Consider the following 8,514-nt stretch of genomic DNA (forward strand, 5'->3'; position numbering starts at 1 on the left):
GGGGAATGTGGCATAGCAGACAGATTTAGAATAGCACAAACTATCTGCCTAAGGGTTGAAGTCATATCACGAAAGAAAGTCACCTCATCGACTCTAGTATCCGTAGGAGCCTCATGATCAGAATTGGGGACGTACTTATCACCAAAATCTCTAGCGAATGAGGCACGACTCTCCTCCTATCCCTCACGTCTAGGAACGTCATCGTCAGCCATATTCGAATTCTGAAATTAGAAAATAAATAGAGGTCACTATCGTCATTCCAGAATCTTAAGTATTCTTGATACTCTAAGGGCATGTACTCACATAAACACTTACTGACTCTGACCCGCGGGTCCTAGGAACAACTAAACTTGAACGCTCTGATATCACTAAATGTAACATCCTAATTGTCCAACTCAAAGATCTATGGATTATGATGCCACACGAAACCATTGAAATTGTCAACTCGAAAATCAGCTTCGATACTTTAAATTGGGTATCAATACTCCCATGAGTATCGATACCAAAATCAGTTTCGATGTTTTCAAAAATGCCTCAGTATCGATACTGACCATCTGAGTATCAATACTTCTTGAAGTGGTATCGATAATGCCCTTATAAATGACTTGGGTTTTACCTTCCACGAAGAACAATATTGGTATTGTTCTTCCAGTACTGATACTGACGGACCTGGGTGCTCTGTTTTGAAAACGAAAACATGTCCAAAACTCACCCATTCGCTCCCCCAAGACTAGCAAACGTTTTTAAAGTCTTATTTAGTGTCTTAGAGGTTAAAAGGTATCAACTTTCATGTTTGTAACATATAAATACGAATTTCATTATGAATTTACTCTAGTATGCTTACATGAACAAAACATACCAATGTGCACATACCATGATCTAAATGCAGTATGGTTAAGTTATAAACGTGTTACCTTGAAGCTTGGTGACTAAAAATGTTCTTGAATCACCTAAGAGTGAGCTTTTCATTTCCCCTTGCCTTAGAGCTCTCACCCTTCTCTTGCACTAATCGAAACCATGGGAAAATTAGTTATTAACTCATTTTAGAACATAGGAAGGTGTTAAAACAACCATACAACTCAAAACTCTCCCAAAAATGGATTAAACTTCAAGATTTCGTAAACCCCTTTAAAACATGTTTTTGGTTAACTTACCCAAACCTTACAAAAGAGGGCTTAAATTGAAGCTTGAGAGATGAAAATAAACGTCCTTACCTTGGAAGACTTAATGGAGGGATAGAATTCTCAAAGTTTCAACCTTTAGCTTAAATTGGGAGAGATATAATGAAGAAGAAGAGAGGAAGAAGACAAAGCATGGGATGAAAAAGAGGAGCTTGGTGCAGACGTGTTATCGTCTCAAATAAATGGGATTCAACCTTTGGTTTGAAAAATGAGTTAATTAGCAACCTAGTCTTTCCTCATTTGATGTATGATTAAAATCATCCCTTATAAGTTAGTTGGGCTCATCCCAAGCCCAAATCAAATCCACTTGAGTCCAAAGGTTCATATACTAAGGTCAAATCATTTATAAACCTAATCGAATAAACCTGAAACTCTTAACTCATATTTCGGGGCGTTACAATACAACATTTTCACCAACAATTTTCGTCGTTGATCGTTATGATGTTAACACGATACTTCGACATTGTGTCAATCAATGACAAAAATCATTAATAAAAATCATATTAAATTTAAGTATCACGTTAAGTATAGAAATAAATCGACGCAATGTGATCTTAACATCTTTTAGGAGACATTATAATAATCATCTTATTTCACCAAATAGTGCACAAATCACATTTCGTGAGGATTTTTTTTTACAACATCATCCAAGTACATCGTAACATTTGATAAGTTAAAATGATACAAAAGGAGGGGAAATTCTAGCAGAAATTAAAATACAGCCAATGAAAAGAAAATAAAAACAATTATGAGAAAGAGAACAAAGCAGAACAAGCTGAATTCTGTTCAGGTGTCAGACTAGATGAATCCCACGTTGCGGAAAGAATGAAATTGTGTGTAAACCATTGAGGCCATCATCAGCCATGCAAGCACAAGTCAAGACATTTCTACATGCATGTAAATCAAAACACTCACCCAAACTAAAATTAGATTTAATTAATTTTGATTTTCCGAATGAAGTCAAATTGATGGGTTTTCAAATTTAATTTTCTATTATCACGTTTGAATGGAATTAAATGACTTTTCACAAAAAAAAATTATATTAAAAAGTAGTAATTTGCATCGAAATAATATTAATAGCGTATATCAGTGTATGATATTATTTATAAAAATTTTCTTTTTAAGAAATGATAATAAAAATTTGAGTAAAATACACAAATGTTCATTTTATTATAGGGTGTTATTTTGTTGAGTCATCTGACTATTAAAAGTTACAAAATGATCCCTTCAGCGTAGGATACTTTTTTGTTGAGTCCTTAGACTATTAAAAATTACAAAATAGTCATCTGACTATTCATATGTTCCAAAAACATCATTTTTTATTAAAAAAATTATATTTGTTTGAGTTGGACGTTAACTTGTTGATTGAGATATGATAAAATTTGATCTTATAATTGTTTGAGATGTATTTTATGGATTACCTCTCTATTTACATTATTTCGTCGAGTCACTGATTTAAAGTAATAAAAGTGTCAATAGACATCATTAAAATATGATTATCGTATTTTAGTTAGCATGTTAACGTCTAGCTCAAACGATCATCATTTTTAATAGAAAATAACTAGTTTGAAACATATGAATAGTCGAGTGACCATTTTTGTAACTTTTGATAATGGGGGCAAATAATAACCTCATCTTCTATAATTGTTGAACCATACAAAATATAAACCTCGGCTACATTTCTCTATTCCCTTTCATCATAATAAGAGAGCTCTTACAAATTTTCATATCTCCATTTTTCACAATGCGAATTTGGTGCTTCTATCCAGTATTGTAATTTCATACTTCAAAGATGTCATTATCTTGATCGAGCCAAATAACCCAAACAACCAATTTGTTATGATGAAAGCACAAAATTAACGGATATAGAACAATCGCAAAAAAATGAACAATAATATTTAACGTGGTTGAGGATTACTTGATAATTTTATTTATTTAATAAGTAAATACTTATTTCAAGAAAGAATTCTTATAGAATAAGAATTTTCGGTGTCTAAATATTTAACTCAATAAATAGAGAATAAGTATTAGCCTTTAGAATAAGAGACAGAGACTCATTTTGATGAGATGTAATCTTTTTGTAATCTTTGTAACTTTTGAGTTTATGTTACAGAGATAAGTTTTGTATGAATATTGAGATAGAGATTCGGGATACTTTGGATTATGATATAAATACTTAATTTTAGGATAGATGGAATACAATGTATTTGTACATTATTGATGTATTTGTACATTATTGATCTTTGTTCTTTTCGCATGTAGAGGTAGACAATGCAAAACCACATTAAATCTCGTCTCTTGCATGTCTTATTTTATGTTAATAACATTTTGGTTATTTTTCTTTTATGTAGAAAACCTACTTTGAGTATATTAATATTTATTTATAAGTTTCATTTGCAAATAAGTATACTAAGAATAAGAGTTAGATATCAAATTTCCTTTCTCCAAGTCCTCATGTATTATTCTTACTTCGTAATAGTAAAATTCTCTTCTTCTGCCTATAGTTTTTCTCAAAAGGATTTTCATGTTTCATCCTATTATTCTTTCTTTTTGCGATCGGTATAAATTTGTTATTATCATACTTTCCTCGTAACAAATATATATATATATATATATATTCGTATTATAACATTATTTAATGAAACACATATTTTCTAAACTTTAATAGATTTACACAATTTTCTCTTGTTTTCTTCTCTAACTCCCTAAATCAGGTCCAGATACAGAACACTAAAATATGTTCAATTCCTAGCAGTCCCATGAACACCACGTAGCATTAGAATAAAACATAAAGGTAAAGACAAAATAGCATGCAAAAAACACCAAACACGGTTACATGAAACGATTCGCCACGTCTCAAACCCAAATCCACTTTTCCCCACTATAAATGCCATCTCCGATCGTTTCCCTTGTTCATCAACAAAAACAACTCTGAAGCATCTAATGGCTTACTCTTCTTTAGTCTCTTTTAGCATTTGCTTTCTTGTGTTCTTCCATGGCTGCTTTGCTCAGATAGAGATGGTCACTAGCCACCAAGATAATCATCAGCAGCAGCAGAAACAACGCCACTTCAGCAGGCAATCTGAATGCCAACTCCAGAACTTGAACGCGCTTCAGCCGAAGCACCGGTTCAGGTCGGAGGCTGGTGAGACCGAGTTCTGGGACCAAAACGAGCAACAGTTCCAGTGTGCTGGCGTTGCCTTCCTCCGCCACAAAATCCAACGCCGAGGGCTTCTATTACCTTCATTCACCAATGCTCCTATGCTTATGTATATCGTACAAGGTCTATAATTACCTAAACATTACTTTCTCTGCAACAGTGTGCTGTTAAATCATGTTGCTGACATTTTCTGTTTATGTTTACAGGGGAAGGTATTCAAGGCGCCGTCTTCCCAGGTTGTGCCGAGACATTCCAGTCTCCGTCACAAGATCATCATAGGCAACAAAGATCCTCTCCTGATCAGCACCAGAAGATCAGACGGTTCAAAGAAGGTGATGTCATTGCCTTGCCTGCTGGTGTATCTCACTGGATTTACAACAACGGACAGTCTCAGCTTGTCTTGGTCGCACTCGTTGATGTTGCCAACAGTGACAACCAACTCGACGGGAACTTTCGGGTGAGGATGGAGACAAAGCTAGGGTGTTTACTGGAGTATTTAATTTTAACTAATTATAAAAAATAAGGTTCTCTTCTGTTTGATTTTTTGGTTTGAATAGAAATTCTTCCTGGCTGGTAACCCACAAGAAGGACTGGTAAGTGGAGGCCAAAGGCAAGACCGAAGCCAATGGCAAAGCAAAAGTCACAGACGGCAGCACGAGGAAGAGGAGGAGGAGGAACGCCAAGAGAGCGGCGGAAACAATCTTCTGAGTGGCTTTGACAGAATCTCTTGGCTGAAGTTTTTGGGATTGACACGAGACTAGCAAGGAAGCTGCAAAACGAAAGAGACAACAGGGGAGCCATTGTTAGAGTGGAGCATGAAATCCAAACCCCAGAAACAGCCGAGGAAGAAGAGAGGCAACAAGGAAGCGAAGAAGAGGAGGAAGAAGAAGAAGAGAGATCCGAAGAAGAAAGAGAAGAAAGAAGAAGGCAAAGAAGAAGCAGAGGAGAAAGAGAGTCACGAAACGGCTTAGAAGAAACATTCTGCACAATGGGACTAAAACACAGGACCGATTCTTCATTTGCTGACATTTTCAACCCACGAGGAGGTCGCATCACCACCGTTAACGGCTTCAACCTTCCCATCCTCAAATGGCTCCAACTCAGCGCTGAAAGAGGAGTGCTTTACAATGTAATTTGCACTGCACATTTTACTACTTCGTGTGACCCCATAGATAGAAGCACATGATGACAATGAGATTTGCTTAATGATTTTTGCAGAATGCTCTTTATGCGCCGCACTGGAACATCAATGCCCATAGCATAGTTTACATCACCAGGGGCAATGGAAGGATCCAAATTGTTTCGGAAAATGGAGAGGCGATATTCGATGATCGGGTCCAGGAAGGTCAGGTGATAACCGTGCCACAGAATCATGTTGTGCTGAAGAAAGCAGGCAGACAAGGGTTTGAGTGGATATCATTCAAGACAAACGCCAATGCCCAGATTAGCCAGCTTGCCGGTCGTGTCTCGGTCTTGCGAGGTTTACCGGTGGACGTGTTGGCCAACTCGTTTGGTATATCTCGGGAGGAGGCCTCCAGGTTGAAACAGAATAGGCAGGAGGTGTCAGTGTTTAGCCCAAGGAGAGGATCACAGCAGTGAAGCTGGCTGCAATTTCAACAAAAATAAAACCCAGATCATGAAATCTGGAATCAACAAACTATGTACCAGAAAACCGAATAAGAGAAAGGACTTAGCAGGGATGGGAGTGTAGTTTATCTACTTGCATGTATTTTATATATGTGCGGGACAGTGCAAGTTTTGTTACCGAGCTAAGTGAAATAATAACAAAAATAAGGTTTTGGTTTATATATCTGGACTGGAAGAAAGTAATCTCATAAATCTCTTTCGACTCAAATTAGTAGATAAATTATATAAATTTTGAGTAAAAATAAGGAACAACATGCTTATAGAGTTGTATCGATACCGTTTTAGTATATTAAAAAGTCTAGAGTTTGAAAGATACTAGGTAGTATCGGTATTATTTTAGAAATATTGGTACTTCTACTACATATAATATCGATGTCACATGAACAATATAAATATTGTTTATGCAATATGGCTACTTCAAGAAGAAGTATTAGTTCTACTTACCCAAAGAAAATATTTTTGTTCAAATTCTTATTTTATGGACTTTGAATTATTTTTGAGATATTTGAACAAATTCAATTAAGTCTAAAAATATTTTTTCTTTATTTGTTATATTAAAATATTAGAAAAATAAAGTTTAACAAAAATGAATAAAAAAGGTGCTCTAATTCAACCTATAAAAATATAAGGAAAAGTGCAAGGGTTTTCAAAAGGTCATAACTTGTGCCTTCCAATTGCACCAATGATGAGACAACACGTAAGCATATACCTCGAATCAAGACAGAACAGTACTCCCCAACAAGCACTAATAAAATGTCATAAATATAGTCGCACATAAATCTTTCGTCAAGCCACTTTATAATATTTTTTTAATAAAAGGTGGACAATTGTTACACCATTAACATATCTCCTCCGTCAGATTAAACTTCGCACATCTAAACCCCCCGTTACATAGGTTACTTCTGGAGGGACTCTCTTATAAAACAAGTCTTTCGACCAACTATAAATCTTTAAGAAAATTTTTAATAGATTCATAAGATCTGTCAAAATCAAATTTATTAATTGATGATTGCACTTATATGTTATATTGGTATACACACAACAATCATGATACTAGATTTGACACAAACATTCATAAGGGCTCAATATATAAACCCTTATGATAGATATGAGAGATGATATTTTTCTTTATTTTCACGAACTCTCTCTCACCGATAATCCTTCTTTATTTCTCTCTCTAATAATCATTCTTCATCTCTTTATTACCAAAATCACCGGCCATTAGGTTGTAGAACACTAACAACGACTCTCCACCAAAATTAGAAGAGATGAATTATCAATGGTCGACATAATCATCTTATTCTCATCAACCAAATCTAATTTTTGTATCAATGAATGAAAAAGTGTAATAATTTAAAATTTTAACAATTATGTGGGATAAACTACACTGGTGTTTCCTTATGGTTTTTGATTTGTTCGATTTCGGTCATCAGTTCAGAAAAAGATAGGTCATGGTCCATTACATTATCCATTTAATATGTTTTGGTCTCTCGATCGTTAACTCTGGTTATCCCAATAATAAAAGTGTAATTTGACATTTAAAAATAAAATAATAGCGACATAAGTGGCCAACATCAGACTTAAAAGCTTATTTCCCTAACACTCGTTTAACCTAAAACATAAAGAACTAATGGCCTAGTATAACACCCATTTGATAAAATTTCGAATGTTTAAAGTACTTTTAGAAAATCCTGAAATTTAAGGGTATATTTTCTCTATCACTTTGATTAGACTAGCATTTTTCTACAATTGTGATTAAGATATCTTCAGCTGGGTAGACGCGATGAGGTTGTGTTCCTCTTTCTAGGAGAAAGGCATGCATCTCGATTCTTGTTAATGTACAATAGAGGAATTTCTATGATAAAAAGCAAAAGTATTAATGATTCAAAAGAAAAGATAGAGAAAAACTTTATTAAGGTAAATTTACATACAATAGTCCTAAAATTTATAACAAATAATGGAGAAGGGGTAGGTTTTTTAGTAGAAGCCTCCTCCACACAAGCACCTAAACCTTTTCAACATGCTATAGGGCATATGGTTTTCGCCTTTGAGCCTCAGTCGCTTGCCTCTGGGTCATTATATCACATGTTTAGCCTCATTGCCTTCCTGAGCCTCGTTTCGAACAATTTCCAACCCTTACTTCAAATCTTTGAGTTCTTTCTTTAATGACATGATTATTGTAATAGCTTCATGTAATTCAGCTTCTTTAGAAGCCATCCTCAGCTTCTCGTTCAATTCATTTCTGCTTCCACATAATTAGGTCCCATGAAATTTAAGGTAGTTGCTTATTCATTGTAATAATTTTTCCCTTACAGTTTAGAGGCATTATCTAAATGAAGAAAAGTGTTATAACTATACTGGCGAAAAAGTCTTAAATATCTCCTTATCGAAATAGATTTAATTTTGAAGCATCACAGATAACTTGAAATTGTGATTACATAATTGAAAATGACCCGAGTAAAACTAATATTGTTAATGATACTCTAAGTAGAAATGCAATATCTGATTTAAGGGTTATGTGTTGTC

At 34.6% G+C, this 8,514-nt stretch overlaps 1 pseudogene; it reads left to right on the forward strand.

The window, feature by feature from the left end:
* The first annotated feature begins 4,116 nt into the window (after nucleotides 1-4,116).
* LOC120148815 lies at nucleotides 4,117-5,979 on the forward strand (annotated as a pseudogene).
* Nucleotides 5,980-8,514: the final 2,535 nt, after the last annotated feature.

This window comes from Hibiscus syriacus, unplaced genomic scaffold, assembly GCF_006381635.1.
Source record: "Hibiscus syriacus cultivar Baekdansim isolate YM2019G1 unplaced genomic scaffold, ASM638163v2 tig00000218_pilon, whole genome shotgun sequence".
Classification (NCBI taxonomy): Eukaryota; Viridiplantae; Streptophyta; class Magnoliopsida; order Malvales; family Malvaceae; genus Hibiscus; species Hibiscus syriacus.